The sequence below is a fragment of the Haemaphysalis longicornis genome, unplaced genomic scaffold, assembly GCF_048455015.1.
Source record: "Haemaphysalis longicornis isolate Haplotype H1 unplaced genomic scaffold, Haemaphysalis longicornis Haplotype H1 scaffold_11, whole genome shotgun sequence".
Taxonomy (NCBI): domain Eukaryota; kingdom Metazoa; phylum Arthropoda; class Arachnida; order Ixodida; family Ixodidae; genus Haemaphysalis; species Haemaphysalis longicornis.
The window spans coordinates 70,952,478-70,971,344 of record NW_027526214.1 but is presented as its reverse complement, the minus strand read 5'-3'; positions in this window follow the sequence as shown (position 1 = coordinate 70,971,344).

Sequence of the window (18,867 nt, the reverse complement as noted above, 5' to 3'; positions counted from 1 at the left end):
CGAAACATAGCGATTCGGAATATTTTGTATTGAGTCTTTTTCTCAAATTTTTGGGAGCCTGCTAAAGCTATTCTAATCTCGAAGAACCATAGTTCCTTGTGCGAGAACGGTTCCGGGTGCGTTCTTCTCTTTGAATTTTTAGAATTCTTGTTCGGTTTTCCTAAAGTGACGTATAGCTAAAGCACTTTCATGATACATTGAAAATATTGGTTTGAAGACAATGTTAGCTCCTGTTAACATCGTTAGCAAAATATGTAAAAGCTGCAAAATATTGGGGGTTGTGGACCTAAAACAATTTAACGTTACATCAATACATTGTTTCATTTTAAGACATTGTTAGCTCCTAGTACTACGTCAGTAAAACCACATAGAAGCTGCAAAACATCCATTGAGTATGCGATCATTTGTACTCTAGAATTGATTTCTGGCACTTTCTTAGATACGCCTCAATGGGCCATGGAGACAAGACACAAGTTTGTTTTATTGGAATGATCTCGAGGTTTAGAGTGCCCCCAGTGCTTGTCCTAAAGCGAAGAAGGCATTATATAACAAAATATACACAAATTTAGGTTAAAATTTGACTCTTTGTCCACATCGTGTGGTTTCATGAAGCGTGTAATGATTTCACAAGACGCGGTTCTCAACAAAAACCTACAGCGCCATTAGGCTGGGCTGCCAACTGCGAAGTCTTCTTTACTATCAAACGTCCTAGATGGCGCGACCATGCTGCGCCGGGTCGTTTTCTTTCGTGGCATTCTTTTCGCCATTTTTGCACATGGCTGCTCTTTTAAATTTCAAAATATTAGTTCAGTGAAACATTGTGTTCGCTGGACACACGTGCTCACGTAAGCCACAGTCGCATACGACAATCGGCAGAGTATCATCGGAGGCAACCCCAAAGCGCCACACTGCTGCGCAGCTTGTTTAAAACAAGTATGGTAGGCGCATATCGCTAGCTCGGAAAGTATACGCTTATCGCTCGTTCGAAAAGCTGATATGCAATGGCTTATTTGTTTATGCTTTTGCCAGCCTCAGCCAATCAGCATAGCTTCCATAGTCACCATAGGTTCTGTTGCGGCAAATGAGATAGTGGGCCGCATTATCATTTGTTTTTTTCTCTGTTATATAGCTGATTTAGGCGAGGTTTATGTTAAAAGCAGGGTGTCGAACCGAAAAAAATACCGGTTCGGTTACGGTTCGGGTTCGGGTGAAATAATTTCGTTCCGGTTCAGTTCCGGTTCGACAAAATTATGTGCCGAACCGGTTCGCGAACCGGTTCAGGAGCTTGAACCGGTTCGCGAACCGGTTCGATGAATTGAATTGTCACTGAAATTAGAAAAAAAACATTTAGTAGTTTAAAGCGACAGTAAAGTCAAAACACACACAAAAATTCAAAATGCTGCTGTTCCCCAAGGGCAGTGGCGCAATTGCAAAGCAAACTTTAAATAATCACGAGATATTAGAAAAACAGATGAAGTGGTGACGATTTACTACCTACTTTCTCGTCCAGACTTTATGTTGTCCTAGCGACTATTCATAAAGCCACCGCCGAGAGATATGACGGTGGGATATACAGGGTGTCCCAGCTATCATGCACCAAGATTTAAAAAACGAGTAAAGGCGTAACTCGAAAGAAACCAGGTGCATAATGTTTGCAGTACTGTGAAGAAGCGGACAGTATTTTTTTCTTTAATGACACTTAATTAACTAATTGTAATTAATTATCTAACTCGAGTAATACTCTCCTAATCACTAAAGTGTCAATGAGGCACTTGAAGGTAACCACGAGGGGCATCTAACTGCGGTATTTTCAGCGATGAACTAATTGCGTACACATTTATTATGACTGATGAAGGAAACCCGCGAAATATGAAAAATACCACGTGACGGCGCCTCCGCGCGCACCGTAAAGCAACGCCCTCAAACAGGCTGCCTCTGAGTTAGCCAGAATGAAATAAACAAAAGAAAGAAAGAAGAAATCGCGACCGAGTTTGTTCCTTATCTGCACACGCGTCCAGGGAATCTTGCTGTTGCTGCTCCTTCCATGCATGCTATTATCAAGGTGATGCGCTGTCTTTTCGGGCGGATAACACGCGAAGCAGTTGCTTTCAATCAGCTTTGTTTGGGAACGCTGCTTTACAATGCGCGCGTAAGCGTCGTCACGTGGTATTTTTCATATTTCGCGGGTTTCCTTAATCAGTCAAAATAAATGAGTACGCAATTAGTTCGTCGCTGAAAATAGCGCAGTTAGATGCCCCTCGTGGTTACCTACAAGTGCCTCATTGACACTTTAGTGATTAGGAAAGTATTTCTCTAGTTAGATAATTAATTATAATCAATTAATTAAGTCTCATTAACGAAAAAAATATTCTCCGCAACTTCACAGTACTGCAAACATTATGCACTAGGTTTTCTTCGAGTTACGCAATTTCTCTTTTTTTAAATCTTGGTGCATGATAGCTGGGACACCCTGTATATTCTGCCCTTTCATTTTTTGTTAAAATCGCAATCGTCACTATGGAATCGCCTATCACGCTTACCTTGAAGCCTTAAATTTAGGTCTGCGTACTGGCGTGTTGAAATATCAGCGCTAATTACCAATGGCGTACATTTTTTTAATATTTGTAACAAAACAGAACAACCCTACTACAGGCACATAAATACTACCAATGAATTAGATCATTTGGTCACCCTGAATAATTTGTTAGCTGTCACCCTATCGAATGTGTTAGCCACACTTTTGTTAAAAGTAAGCTTTAGTTAACGCTCAGTCACTGCATTATTTCTCTGACCACTGCAATTCCTTTTGCGAAAGCTATACTGGATGTGTGCATTACAATCAGTATGTAATCGTACCGCCTGACCCCCGGCCATCGTTCCGTGTGCTACATTGCGTAATCTTATAACAGATTATGCTGTTACAAAATGAAAGGGAAATTTTACGCGCGGAGCATAAGAAGAACTTTTTTGGGTAGGCGCTCTTTAATTCGTCCACAGCAGTACTCCCCTCTGACCTGCCTCGGTGGCTCAGTGGCTAAGGCACTGCTGAGCGCGAGGTCGCGGGTTCGATTCCCGGCCGAAGCGGCCGCCTTTCTGATGGAGGCGAAAAGCAAAAACGCCCGTGTGTACGAAATTTCAGCGCACGTTAAAGATCCCCAGGTGGTCAAAATTAATTCGAAGCCCTCCACTACGGCGCGCCTCATCGCCTGTGCTGGGTCGGCGCGTTAAACCCCACAATCAAATCAAATCAGTACTCCCCTCCGGATCGAGTAGCAGTAGAAGTGATGTAGCGAGTTGGGCAGTCAGTACAAGTGCACCTTCGAAAAAAAAGCAGATCTGAAAGAGAAAAAACTGCAGAACAAGCAGAAAAGATGATCGCTCGGCGAATGGGACAGTGTGAGGTACCGGCCGTCCTTTCTGCACGTGTCATCTGCTTTATTACTGTTTCTGCTTCCAAGACAAGGTCGAGGACTGCAGTTTCTTGCCAAGAGATTAAGTGCGCACCTTAACAGTTTTCCCTGACATATCTGTTGTTATTTGTACTTGTAAAAAACGGAGCTTGTCCACTGTACTGTCCTCAAAAATGGTCGTGGGTAAGGGACATCGAAGCCACTTGTAGTCAGCATCAAGTGGTTTAGCCACTGAGCCACTCCTGCGGTCAAATTTGTCAAATATTACAATTTGCAGGTGTCGGACCTTTTAAACAAATTATGAAATGGAAAAAGTTTGCACACATCGGGCTTTCGCTGCTGCACACTGGAGCACTCCTGCAGCCTGATTGCTCCACTAAAGTTGCAGCTAGGGAAGGGCAAAGTCGTTTTATATCCCCTGCAAGCTGCGGAGAATGACATTTCCTTTGGTCAGCTTCCACTACGCTCGCGCTTCCAGCAGCAACAGACCATTGCTACATTGGTGCTCATTCATTTCCCTTGTTGTTACATAGAGTGTGATAGTGTTCAATTGTCTGGAGGGGGAAGTGAGCGAGCAGGTACGAAGTTGATGGTACGTGAAAGAAAAAAAAGCCTGAATTGCATTGACTGTGCAATGTCAACAACAGAGGGTCGAACCGTTTCGGCATGAACCGGTAACCGTTATTTCTTTTTTCGGTTCAGTTCCGGTTCGGGTTCAGCGTGCTCAAAAAATAACGGTTCGGGTTCGGGTTCAGTTCCGGCAAAAATACCGGTTCAGTTCCGGTTTTCGGTTCGGTTCGGTTCCGGTTCGACACCCTGGTTAAAAGTAATCGAAGTACGATTTTAAGAAGGGAACCTTTTGAATGAACTAAACTTTGGTTTTGCCTGCATTGCGAGAATAACATATTGGTGTTGGTTCTTTGTACTGCTCATCTCTACAAGGTTAAAATGGCCCATGGGAAATGAAAATTTTGCATCATAAATTAATATTGTACCATGGAGGGTTATACCTGCCATGAGTTGGAATGTAAGTTTTCAACCATGACCAACAAACCAGCAAAGCATTCAAGGTAGGATTCGCTTAAATAAATGACAATAAATGTTTCTCTTACGTTTTGTGTGCATTTCACAATGCTGTAATTTTTACAACAAAATGCACCGCAATATTTTGGATGACAAGTTTTTTGGGCGGTGTCCGTAGAATTGCTTTGCCTTTCACCGCATTTATTTTAAAGTAATTCGTTGTACTTCAGCTCTATTGTGTACTGATCTCAGGATTTTCCAAATTTATGAGATAACTAACATGGCTGGGATAAAGAAATGCACACGTGTCACCTGCATAGGCTATAAAATGCGCCTGCTCAATTTTACTGGGAATGTCACCAATGTAGACATTTAAAAAAAGAATGATGCCAAAATAGATTCCTCCGAAACAACTTGTGGGAATATTTTTAATGCATATAGTTTGAACCGAATTGAGATGCATGGCTTCTCATACAATAGATGCAACCGTGAAAATTGCAGCGAAATCGCAGGAAATTTGTGCAGCGGTACAGGGAAAATTGGGCGAAATTGTTAGTCCCAATAAGCTCTGAAAGAAACATAGAATTACAGTTTGTTCTCTTCAAACCAAAATAATTACGCTTTTGTGACACACAGCTGGATGTGTAGAGGGGTGAAGAATTATCTAAAGAGGCGATTCGTTTTAATTTTTTTGGCTCAGCACAAAGTCCTCACCATCGCGCAACACCATCCCTCTCAGGATGTCAACCGCACCCACCTTTGATAGGCGTAGAATTGCTGCCGATATGCTACGAAAAGAAAAAGATGAACGTCACGCTGAAGATCTGCATTGCGAAAGTTCCAGCACCAGTGCGGGCTTACGCACGCCATCTGTCAGCGAAACTGTACGCAATTCTGCTGTAAGGTAAAACGAACGCCGAAAACCAGCCTTACCTGGCACCTGCTTAGTTCACTTAAATAAAGGTGGTCACAGCAGACGACATGTTTTTGTTTTTTGTTTTTTTCACAGTTACCAGGGCACTGAAGGCGATTGTGCAACAACTCACACAAGACTTTCTGGCCCCATTTCCTATCCCCCGCTGCACATGACTGCAAAGGAATCAATGTTTTTAAATTGAAGACCTGTTCTTTTGATATATTTCGGGGGCTGCATTTAACCTCAAGAGCACAACCACCTCGGGTAGAGAAACAAATCTCCCCAAAAAAATAGGAACGCCCAAAAAGCTATCTTGGACGATCAAGACTACATGAATAGGTACTAGCTAGCTGATCCTAGTAGGGACCGAGACACGTGTCTGTCACTCTGTTTACCAGACCATATAAACACTAAAACGCCATAACCAAATGCCTATAACTCTAAATTCATGTGTCACTACTGTTTTAATACCAGTTCAGAAACCGCAAATCGCGAACATTGAAGACAACGTCCACTTCTTGACACACAGAGCCGCTTTCACCCTCGTCCACGAACACAATAATAAACTATAACTGAAAGCAGAGGCCGGCGGACTCACTCATGAGTCCACTCACTCAGACTCATTTCGACTCAAACTCACACGTGTCTTTTAGTTTGAGTGAGCGCGGGACTAGTCTAGCATGGTGAGCTTGAGCTTCAGTGAGTTTGAGCCCGGCTGAGTACGAGTACACCTGTGGCCTAGTGAGTTCTGAGTCCGTTTGGAATTTTGAGTAACTTTTGACTCTGAGTACATTTCGAGTACTGAGTACATTTGAAGTTTTGAGTACATTTTGAATTTGAGTACAATTTCATTTTTTGAGTACATTTTGAGTTTGAGAACATATTGAGTACTGAGCACATTTTGAGTTTGAGTAAATTTTGAGTTTTGAGTACATTTTGAGTTTTACTACCTTTTGAGTTTCAGATCATTTTGGTACTGAGTATTTTGTGAGTTTGAGTACATTTTGAGTTCTGAGTATGCTTTGAGTTTGGGTACATTTTGATTAAGGAGTACATTTTGAGTTTGAGTACATATGAGTAGCCTAGGAGGCAGATCTGTTTGGCGGTTAAGTTTCATGTGCCGCTTTGAGCTCGCAACTCAGGTACGGCAGCATTCGCGATGTTCATCAGCGGTTGGTGGGGAGGTTGGTGGGGTGGTGGGCGGAAAGGGGGGAATCTGATTTAGTGGCGGAATGTGGGAATAATAATCGACTGGTGCGGTCATAAAATAGGGTTATAACACCTTTTCCTCTCAATGTATCATCTAAGAAGATGGGAGAGGGTGGTGGGATAGCACACGGCAACACTTTCTTGGTGGTTCTTCGCCTGCTTCTGTTACGGTTTGATTTGCTAGGGTAAAATGCAAGAGGTTCGCACCCGGTGGAAGAATCGGGAGCTTTGCCCTACACTGTTTCAAATGAGTGGTCAACTGAAATGACTGGGCGGTGCGTGTTTAGATAGAAAATGGCTAAATTATGAGATAGATTGTGTAAAATTTCAAAGAATGTCGCTAAGGCGTGTAAGGTAATAAGTTAAAGGCCCCGATTAACGGAATCACGCGAGGTAAATTTTAAAAAAAGTCTCACTGTGTATCAGGGTGGATTGGGTTAAAATTAAAAATGATGCCACGAGGGTGTGTGAGTAATCATGTTCAAGGTCTAAATGTAAGGAATCACGTCGGACACAAATGCGCAATGGTTTTAAAATGACCTACTCAAGGCTATTCATAAATTAGGTTTAAATTGAAATTTAAAGCGCTAGGGCCTGTGGCGTATGAAATTAAAGGTCTCGATGAGGGGGAACACGTCGGATAAATGCAGACATGCTTCCTGATTATTATCATAAGACATAGTCATAATAGGCCATAAATTGGGTAAAATTCAAAACGGCCACCAGGGAGTGCGGGGAATCAAATTGTAAGGTGACGATGAGGAAAATTACATGAGACAAAACTGCTGTATGACGATATCTTGAGATAATTATGGTTAGCCACTGTTTAGGTTAACTTTCAAATTAATGCCACTAGGACATGTTGGGTATGAAATTATTGGTCTCGATGAGAGGAATCACGTAGGACAAATACAAAAATGCTTTATGGGTATAATCATGAGATAGTCATAGCAAGTCTTAAATTGAGTTAAAAATTGAAGAGACCCGGCTCGGGCGTGCAGGGTATCAAATTTGCGATCTTGATGAGAGGAAACACGTGGGACAAATAAAAAAATATTGTGGCTCTAATCTTGTTGGGCTTATAAGTAATGCGTCCTGCTCACAGTCATGAGGTTCATGGTTTGTCAGTGTTGATTCAAATTCCATATATTCCTTCTTGTGTGGGCGGGGTATCAAATTAAATATCTTCTTAGGGGAATCACGTGGCAAATTTATAAAAATGCTTTCTGGCTATATTTATGAAATAGTCTTGGTGAATCAAAGATTGAGTGAAATTTGAGTGAAAGAGTGGCGCCAATATTGCTTGTTCGGTATCAAGTTAAAGTTCTCGATGAGGGGGAATAAATTAAGAAATGCCTTATCCTTATTATCATGACATTTTCATGGCTAGTCAGTGATAGGGCTTGTGACGTATCAAAATATTGTCTCGGTGAAGGAAGGTGGATCGGATGCAACCATAGGGAATCATGGCATAATGACCAGTTAATTAAACAAATGACTTATAAAGTGCCCGATAGATATAATTGTACTCGTTAATTGTTGGCATGCCATCTTGAAAGCATGGTTGGTTAGACACATTGCAGCAGTCAACATCCATCAACAAGCCTGCGCTCACATGTAACAGATTAGCAACTATTGGGCTGATATGCCTCGTATGTATACGCTAAGAAATTGGGTTGACGCAATGAGCGAATGCTTTCGATTGCGCGGGCGATAGCGCAAATTTCCAAGCATGGCTTGCTGCTTTCGGTGAGCGAACGTGTTGACATTTATTACGCGCTCCCATACCTCATACTGACTTGGTTGGTGAACATGGCTATGAAATAGTCCTTTAATTGCGCAGGTCGTAGACCCGCATGTTCATAAAAGTAAGATGTTTTCCCCCTCATAGCACTATTTTCTGCTGCCAAAGAGGGGCCACTTATTTGATACACAAAGATTTTACGGCTGTTTGCTTGCTTAGTAGATCTTCACTGTTTCAGCGGCGTGAGAAAACGGGAACAGCTTTTTTCTGGCATGAGCGAGCGTTCTCCGACACCGCGACGCTTTTATTTCGCTTTCGGCTCAACTTTTGCGCATACCCGAGCTGCAGCACAGACGTCCGGATGATTTTTCTCGGCTTCCCGTCGATGAGAAGAACAGAACATACCTCCAGTGAACATAAACGTGGGATATGGATTGAACATGAGGGTAAAAAAACAGTGCTTCTGGAAGCAGCGTGCGACCGTACGTAGACTCGCAAATTTGCTTGATACGAATTCTTTCAGATTCAGAACGGCTGCCTATTCACGCCGGCACTCAACGGGCACAGGAAATTTGTGCAGCGAAGAGTTTCCGTACAGGCACACTCTTCTTTTGTCGTGGTTCACTTCACACGTTTGTTGCACGATCCCTTTGCCCTAACGCTGATTGTTGGTGCAGCCAACAATGGCGGAATCACCCCTGGACGACTAGCTCCTGCACATTGCCAAGTAAAGCCAATGACAGCAACCTGCCCTCAATCAGAAAAATAAACATCAATTGGGAATGAAAAGTCGGTTGTCCTGCTTGCACGGTTAAACGTAGCCTCACCGGCTGTGCCCGTCGGGACAAAGTGCGTGTGGTGTGGCCAGCCATATTAGCGGGTTGGGGACGGTATTTATGGACAAACCTGGCATTTCTCTGACTCTTTGAACATTAACTTTAAAGCCGTGTTGATCTTGGCGCTGCTGACGTACCGAATGAATGACACTTACTGTTTTTTGATCCCGCCTGGATGTCTGTTATCCATGCGCGGCACGGAGAAACAGCATGGGACTGCGACATCATCTGTTCGCCCCGGTGTCTACAAGACATGCCCGCCAGGTGGTGCCTCCGTCGTCGGAAATTGGCCGACTAAGCAAAATTCTAGTTTATACAAGTTATAGAAGCGGGGTACAGTAAGCAGTGGTTGGCTCCGGATGTTGACCCATCCCGACACGTAAGTTTCCCCGATTTGGATTTTCATCTGCCACAGTGGCTGTTCAGCACCGTTGTTTTTGTGGCTACGCGGGCTTTTGTCCAGACATTGTGACCCGCAGGGTATCGACGAAACCACGTTTTCAAGATGACCTGGTCAAATGTTGCAAACACGATTGTTCCCTTTGAAGCACCAGCTGAGTGTTTTTGAAATGTAAGGGCGTTGGGTAGTTGGTGAGGTAGGAAGTTTATTTTACGACACAGCCGTCTCCGAACACTGGTCCAGGAACCAACGATGACGATGTCAGTCCAGGAGAAGACGAAGTAGTCTTCGAAGTGTTTGATGATGGGGATAATGTTGAAATGAAGTAAATAAATTTTCACGCTTCGGATCTTCGCTCTTACAATATTGCCTTCCTTAAAAACTGAACTTGCAATCAATAAGTAGCTTGTGTTTGCTTTAGCTACAAGCGAATCCCGGCACGGAAAGCAATAATTGCACAGCCCCGATTACCTTACAATAAAACTCCGAAATCTTACTTATGAAGTGAGTGCACATAACGATCTCACGGTGTGGTCACTGCCAGGTTTAAATTTTCTCCCTCAAACCCTTCCCATTGACCCCACAAATCTTTTTGTGCTACTGTTCTAGCATATGCGATGAATTGGCGCACTTTACGCCTATCTGGTACTGATCAGCGGGATGCCCTTTTTATCGGCCCCATTATGAATTGATTCATCGCAACCTTTCATTTGATACCCCACACACTCACCAGGATTTCTTGAATTTTTACCTAATTTCTGAGTTACCATGACTATAGCATAAGGATAACGACAAAGCGTCTCTTACTTGTCCCAAATGATTCCCCTGATCAAGACTTTCAATGTGATACCCCAAACCCCGTGGCGGAAACACTGATATTTACGCTAACTGACGACACACCATGACTATGTCACTATTATGACCAGGAGGAATTTAATTTGTTTCATGTACTTTTTCTCATAAAGACCTTCAATTTGACACCCCGTAAGCCCTAGCGCACATCACTTTGAATATTAAGCATATCTACGAGTCACAATGACTGTGCTGCAGTTATAACCAGGAAGCAATCTGTTATCCCAAGAGAATCCCCGCACCGAAGTCTTCGATTCTGTTTCGGGGGGGGTGGGCGGGTGCCTTAGGCAGGGCACACAAGCGAAATTCCAGCAAATTTTAAATCATTGTATGATTCACCGTGACTATGTCATCATTACTACCAGGATGTATTTTTATTAGTCCAACAATATTTCCTTAATTGTAATAATTAATTTGAGACCCCATTCACCTAGGGATCATCATTATGAAGTCTAACCTTTATTATGACTCAGGATAACGAAGACATTATTATCACCAAGAAGCACTTTTTGATTCTCCTACGTGATGTCCCTCATCGAGACATTCAATTTGACACCCCAAAGGCCCTAGCGGCAGATCACTTTGAATTTTAGCCGAATCTGTGGCTATCCATGACTCCCGTGTTACACGGTACGCCATTTTCGATATTTCTTCTTTATTAGATATATTTAGGTTTTTTTTTATTTTCGTTGGATCAATGATCTACATTTAGGCTTTTGTAATTAAAACAAATTGAACTTTAGCGATATCTGCATTTTTGTTGAAATGCAAGGCATTACATATTCCTGGCTGGGGGACCGAGGGGGTACTTGAAAAATATAGCTACGCATTAAAAAAGCAAAGAAAAAGCCATTAACGCCTACCGCTTCAGAGATTCGCGGGAACATTTTGCGTTGACACAAGACGTTTTTTTTCAGTATCAGACCAAGGATGCACGGAACCGTATAGCTAAACAGGTTCGACGTAAATGAACTGAGCAGTAAGCGCGCGTCCCCTAGCCCAATATTGCTGGTTTCGCCCCAAGTTCCCAGCACGCCATCGAGTCTGGACTGCCTGTGTCATGAACACGAACAGGGAGCCTATATGAAAAATTTGATATCGAATGCAAACGTACAATTGCTAGCAAGCAGCACTAACCATCATGGCCAGCAGGTATAGCTGTATTGAATCGGCAACGAGAATTGTTTCCGACCTCATCGAAGTTACGGTGTCATGTCTTACGCAATGAAAGAGATTGAGCTGACGAATGGGCACCCGCAATATTTTTACCATGCGTGAATTTTAAAACTCGGAATGCTTATGAATTCAGAGTTCTTTTGAGCGCGATTGAATTCCTAGCACAAGGAAATTGTGAGTTCATTTCAGTTCTGAAATCATTTTGAGTTTTCAGTCCATTTTGAGTTCTGAGTTAGTTTTGAGTTTTGAGTCCGTTTTGAGTTGGAGTACATTTTGAGTTTTGAGGACATTTGGAGTTTGAGTACATTTTAGTTTTGAGTACATTTTGAGTTTGAGGATATTATGAGTTTTGAGTACATTTTGCATACTCAGTACGTTTGATTTTGAGTACATTTTGAGGTCTGAGTACATTTTGAGTGTTGAGTCCGAGTAAGTTCTGAGTTTTGCGCCTACTTTGAGTTTGAGTTTAAGTGAGCGCAAATGTGCTACTCAGCACTGAGTGTGAGTTTGAGTGAGTGGTGATAAAAAAAAACAATAGCGGGTGAGTTGGAGTGAGCCGCGCCAATTTTGCCGACGTATTGCTGAAAGAGAAACTACTGTACACCTTAACAACGAGAATAATCGGTCTACGTTATCCTGGATAATTTGAGGACATTCGACAGCCTTAAGCACCAAGCCATTCTTCAGGACCTGCCTTCTACGAAGTGTGGCGATCCCTCATAACCACTCCTTGTCTCGTTAGTTACGCCGCACAGAGCAACAATGCGCATCGAACCGCTGCAATGCGACAGGTTTCAAACCATACCAAACGACTGCACTTGAAAGTGAAGGTAAAAGTTTATTTCGTAAAAGCAATACAAACTATATTATACAGATGTGGGTGCCATAGCAAATACACTTTAAGGGGTCCCTAGAATATGAATACACATACAAATTTATGAAGGAATCAAATGGTCCTGAAATTATCATCATAATATCAAAAATACAAGAGATATTATTCTGAATTCTATATCCACTCAACAGTAATCATAATATATCTACAAGAAGTTATTCAAACAATGTAATCAAACGCAAATGAAATAACAGCACAAGCAAACGATAATGCCAATCATAAATAGGAACGAAAGCAGGATAAAAATTAAGCCAGAAGAAACCATCTATGTTTATTTAAACTATGTTATAGATGACGATGATTTGCTTCTAACAGGCAATTTGTTTTCTAAAATGTGACTGGTGCGAGGCAAGATGATTTCTCGCTGTAATTAAAGAAACCAGTTGGTGATACAAATCAATTACTATTTGAAAATCTGGTGAAGCATTTGGTACGTAAATCACAAGAATAATGAATTTATATTATTGGGAACAGTGCAATTATTTGTGAAAAATATTCCAACTTGTGGTGAAAGATAGCAATAATTGATAGTAGGTTATTCTGATGTAGTAGGCCTGAGGCAGAGGAACAACATAGACTAAAAGTTTTAATAGTCGACTACTCTAGATTAGAATGTGTTGAACCCATAAAATGTGATAACAGCTTACGTTGCTCCATGCGACAACTCCATAATGAAAAAGACTGAAAAAAAGCACAATATAAGTGAACAACACAAGAAAACTTTCAGAGCCCAGCTTCCATATTTTGTAAGATGAACTGAGATGGGTCGGCAAAATATACCTTAATTCTCAACTTTGAAATATAGGCTCTTAACGCAATTACAAAGCAACAAAAGCATACACCATGATCAATACGTGGACATCCTAACTCTCCAGGATTCCACTGCACCTTCCAGCGACCAGCAACACTCACTTCTACCCCGCAAGAAACCTAGAGTAATCTTTGTGACGGTATGAACTACACCGCGGACCCCGAGCGCCCTAACATTAGTGGTAACCTAGTGTGGGAATTTGATTAATGATAATGGCCAGAAACTACAAACGGTGGCCATGAGAGCACAGGCAAATCTCCAGCGGTTGGGCTAACGGTCAGTTTACCCCGCAGAGACCTCTGAGGCTATCAGGTACGGTTTACGGAAAAAGTACCCCCGTTCTCTGCTGTATACGACAGCATTAGGTATTTTTAAACCCCCAAAAAAGAATCGGTCCCTGAAAAGGGGCAGAACCAAAGTGTCTTTTCCTCCTTTGCCTTCAATCTCGCTTCCAAAGCAAGATGATTTCTCGTGATTTTTGATCATGGAATCTCTTGATAAGACAAAGACCATTACTTCCCAGTCTGTGTTTCTGATATCCCAGTATCCTGAAAGGCTTGTCGGCAAGTCCTACAAGGCTAAGAAACCGGAAACGGAAAAAGACTTCATTTAAGTATATATCAATAGCCAGTCCACTAGCCTCCTCACACGAACGTGCACGGCACATGTTCATATAACATCACACCATGTTGCAGCCTTCCTAGCTGCCAGGGTGTATCATCTAAATGGAATCTAATAATCAAGACCGAACCGGATCTGCTCTAGTCCCTTCACTACCAGGGTGTCACGGCAGTGAGGCGGATCACCATACGTCGAAATCACCAAGTATTACCGACCAAACACCTAATCTTGACATTTGACTGTTCAACAGTTCCCAGTCTGTCAATCCACACTCCTAGAGATATCCACTCCAATCCTACACACCGTACCCACGAAGCGGCTTCAAGTGTCAGTAGTTGGGGCACGGTACAAACTCCTGCCGCAGGGGATTGACGGGCGCTAAATGTGCAGCCCAAGACCACCCAAGAGAGAACTGCAACTCAACAACCTTCGCTTCCGTAAACTCTCGCAAGCCCTTTCATGGGCTTGCGAGAAGTTCAAGCAGAAAAATAAAATAGTCAACTTTTAGGTCACCGAAAACACCACCTTTCCGGAAGCGCGGAAGAAATTCTCCTTTTTGCTTCTGGGGAAGTAAGGCGACGCAGCTCCCCGGGAAATGGAGCGGCGTCTGGTTTCGGCAGGTTTCGGCAGGAGTCAATACCGTGAGTCGCACTTCGACCCTCAACTTCCCTGGGTTGCCTCAGGCAGCTGAACTTCTCACTACACCGCTTGCTAAGGCAATAGAGCTAGTGGTGCCAAGTGTCTTCTTAAAAACCGATGCCACCCCCTGGCTGCCCCCCGTCCAGCACTACATTGAAGGGTGCTGAGGGTAAAGACACCGAGGTCCCCGCTGCGGCTCCCACAGCCACCGCAGCGCCCGTTCTACTTCTGGCGCCACCCACGCTATAGGCGATGGCGGCTTAACCGAAAGCACCCCAAAGGTAGGCCAAGTTCATAGGCCCAGGTCTGACGGGCACCCATCCGACAACTGACGAGGAGATGGGTCGAGGGCCGTTACTGTCTTCAACGCAGCGCAAGAAGCAGCCTCCTACGTCCAATCCTATAGACAGCCCCAAACAGCCCCCTCCAAGAGTACAAGCCCCGAAAAACAAGACATGAACACTCAAACACAGTCCAGCCATTCCTAAGTGTAAATAATAGGAAAAGAAAACATCATTCAATAGAACTATAGAAGCCTCCTTAAAAATTTTGGCGATGTGTTCGAGATGCTGCTTGCTAATCGAACAGGTGTCAGGTGTCTCCAAGAAACTCACCTTGATTCAAAACGAATTGCTGAATAGGTACGTGACATTCTGAAATGACAGGGTTTTGTTCACACGCTCTTCAGGTGGTGTGGCCAGTGTCACCAAGAAATCATTAGCATGCCACCTTCTCTCTTTAAACACTGTCCTTGAGGCTGTAGCCATCGGCACAGTAATATTAATAGGTTTAAGGACCATACAGGCATGAACCCATATGGTAGTGACCACTTTCCCACTTCAATAATGTATATAGGTAAACGTTCAAGCACTCCAACTTCCCATAATAGGTTTAATGCATCGAAAGCACACTGGAGGTGATTCACAGATGCATTTAATACACAGCACGCAGCCATAGCAAATTTACATGTATTTGAATTCACCCAGCTCCTCGCGGACTCCATCCTCGAAGCAGCCAGAAAGTTCATTACCGTAGCCTCCGGTCCCCCATGCACCCAAGAAGGCCCTGGTGGAACGACGACTGCACACGAGCTCAGAGGCCCAGAAGAAGGCGTTTAGTGCCCTTCGCCAGTATCCCACGTTTAACAACCTTGTATTTTACAAACGGCCAAAAGGCCTTAGGAAACGTGTATTCCGTGAGAAAAAAGGGACAGTTGTTGCACAATCCTCACATCCATTAACTCGATCAGCGACACTCATAAAATCTGGACACGTATACAGAACCTCAAAGGACAACAAACACACAGCCTGCCTCTGGTTAGTACAACAGGATACACACTGGAAGATGAGGTTAACACACTCGCACCACACATCCAGGATTAGAGTTCGGCTAACTACGCCATCACTTTCCTAAAACACAAAACTCCTTCTCAAAAAAAGTCCTTGCAAGATAGTAATAAGTCTCCCTCACCTATAACACCCCCTCTCCGCTTCAGAAGCTGAGGATCATGCTCAGTACTTTTGAATCTACAGCTCCAGGTGCGGACAACTATACATACGTTATGATACAACTCGTACACGCGGCTCACTAAACACTCCTTCACCTCTACAGCAAAATATTTCTTTCGGAGCATTGTTTGGGGTCTTTGGGGGAGGGCTGAATAGTGTTCTTTGTGAAAGAGGGATAGAATCTGTGTTCCCCCGCAAGTTATCATCCCATCACCCTGACAATCTGCATGTGTAACTCACTCGATAAAATGATCAATAAGAGATTCAACAACTCTCTAGAGCACTTTGGACTTCTCGAGAGCGGCCAGGTTGGCCTCTGGGTGGCGCGATCCACAAACTTGTTTCTTTAGAGGGCTTCGTTAAGGATGAATACATACATAAGGTATACTGCATGACAGCATATTTTGATATTGAGAAGGCGCATGATACGGCATGGCACAATGGCGTTGTTAGAGGCCTAAAATACTTTAGTATTTCATTTAACAAGCTTAACACTCTTTAAGGTTACGTGTCTATACAAACATTCCGTGTCACAGTTGGGTCGGCCCTAACAAACGTTCACGTGCAGGACGTCAGTGCCCCTCAAGGCGGCGCTTGGAGCTGTACAGTGTTTATCGTTAAAATAAACTCGCTCCGAAAGCCACTGTCGAACTTTATTTCAATCCTGATGTGTGTAGGTGACGTTAAAATATCTTTTAAATCGGGTAACATGTCCATATGCGAACGTCAGGTGTTGCTTGCGGTAAAGAAACTATTTACCCCGGCAGACGAAAATGGTTTGAGACTTAATCCTGCGAAAAGTACATGTGTTGTATTCTCAAACATATGATGCATCCCGATCCTGATATAACACTCAATGGTCATTCGATTTTAGTGAGAAAGGAACACAAGTTCTTGGGTGTTGTGTTTCACAAAATAAATTCCACCCCCACATCCAACGACTCAAACAAAAATGCCTAAAAGCAATGTTTATTCTGGAATTCTTGTCTCACCAATCATGCAACGCAGACAAACAGCTCCTGCTTCACCTTTATGCCGTGTTGGTAGGCTCTGAATTTGACTATGGAAGCGTTGTGAAGGGTCAGCGAAGAAAACAGCACTAAAATGCTCGTCTCGGTGCGTCACTTGGTGCTTTTTCTCTCTTGTTTTGAATTTCTACTATTCCTGTCCAGAGTCTTTATGCAGAGTGCAATAATTGGTGCTTAGCGTTTCAGCGAACTTATGCTAACCCCTTATATAACTATCAAATCTCATGAATAGATGATAAATCCTGTTTTGAATGGGACATCCACAACTCAACTCTTTTTAAACCGCCCTTCATTTCCTCTTCTCTCCTCGCAGAGAGTTACGGACGAGGCAAATATTCATAAGGTATTTTTTGAGACACATTCAAATCACCTAATACTGCCCTTGTACCACCATAAAATCTTCGCGCTCTATCACATGAATTGTCTTTTACAAATTAAAGTAAAAACAGGACACCAAGAACGGTGATTTTGCCGCATGTCATGTATCTGCAGGATAAATACTGGTCCGCCCCACGCGCTTCATGCCGCGTTGGTAGGTTAAACATGTGAGTGTAAAGTATTGTGCAAGATTCAGCGACGAAAACAGCACCAAAATTTCCGACCCACTGCTTGACGTGGTGCTTCTTCTCTCCTTTTGTGAATTACGTAATATTCCAGTCGAGAATCTTTATGCAGAGTGCGATAAAGGGTGCTTTGCGTATCAGTGAACTTATGCTGGCCTTCTATATGTCTCTAAAGTCTCATGAATGGACAACAATTACCTTCTAGCCGGTTTAAAGACACATCCACCACTAAAATATCTTTAAACCGCCCATCATTTTCTTTTCTCTCCTCGCAGAGAGTGACGGACGAGGAGACTATTTATGATGTCTTTTTTCGAAACACATTCACAATTCGCTAAATCTGACCTTGTTGCCCGATGCCATCTGCGTCCTGTATCACGTGACTTTTCTTTCACACAATGCAATACAATCAGGACACGAATAACTCGGTTTTTTCGCATTTAATGTATCTGAAGGATAAAGGCAGGCAGGCAGAATTTTTTAGTTATCCCTCTAAAACTTACTCGGCGGTGTCTTGTGCTGCGCATTAACCAAATTTTAAAACAGGTAGAACCATGAATGCAAACACAAGCATTTTTTACTGCACAGGCATAAGGCGTTTTCATAGTCGTAAGTCACATAGTTCAACAACATATTCCTATGTCCATCATCTACACGGATTGGTTGAGCGTATCCATTGTCATCTGCAAAGCCACCAAAAAACCACGTAGTTATATTTGTCTTTAAATTATTCATGCTAACTTCATTTTCAAACCTGGAGGTGACAAAGTGTTGGATACCAGACCACTCTGTCATCGGCAGAAATGACCTGGCAGATAAAATGTCGGCCAGGTCCGACCTCAAGCCACGGACCTCAAGCCACACATAAGGTAACTCCGTAAAACTTGGGAAGCAGACTGGAGTAAACAGACACACCTAAACTACACGTAATAAAACCACACTGGGGACAATACACTACTGACTCACACAACAGACACGTTGAAGTTACGTTAGCTAGGTTATGGATAGGCCATACACATGTAACACACTCGCACGTACTCAATGGATCTCGAATACCCTTAGTTGGAAAAGGAGTGGGGAGGGCCTATCCGCGATCGTCATCCTCATTCAATGAAAGGCACTCGGCATTACACGACATAAACACACTAAAGAACTCTACAGACAACATATTCCATTACATCCGTGTTACTTGTTTCGAGAAGATTCCATGTTTTCTCTTCAGCGCACCTTTAGGTTTCT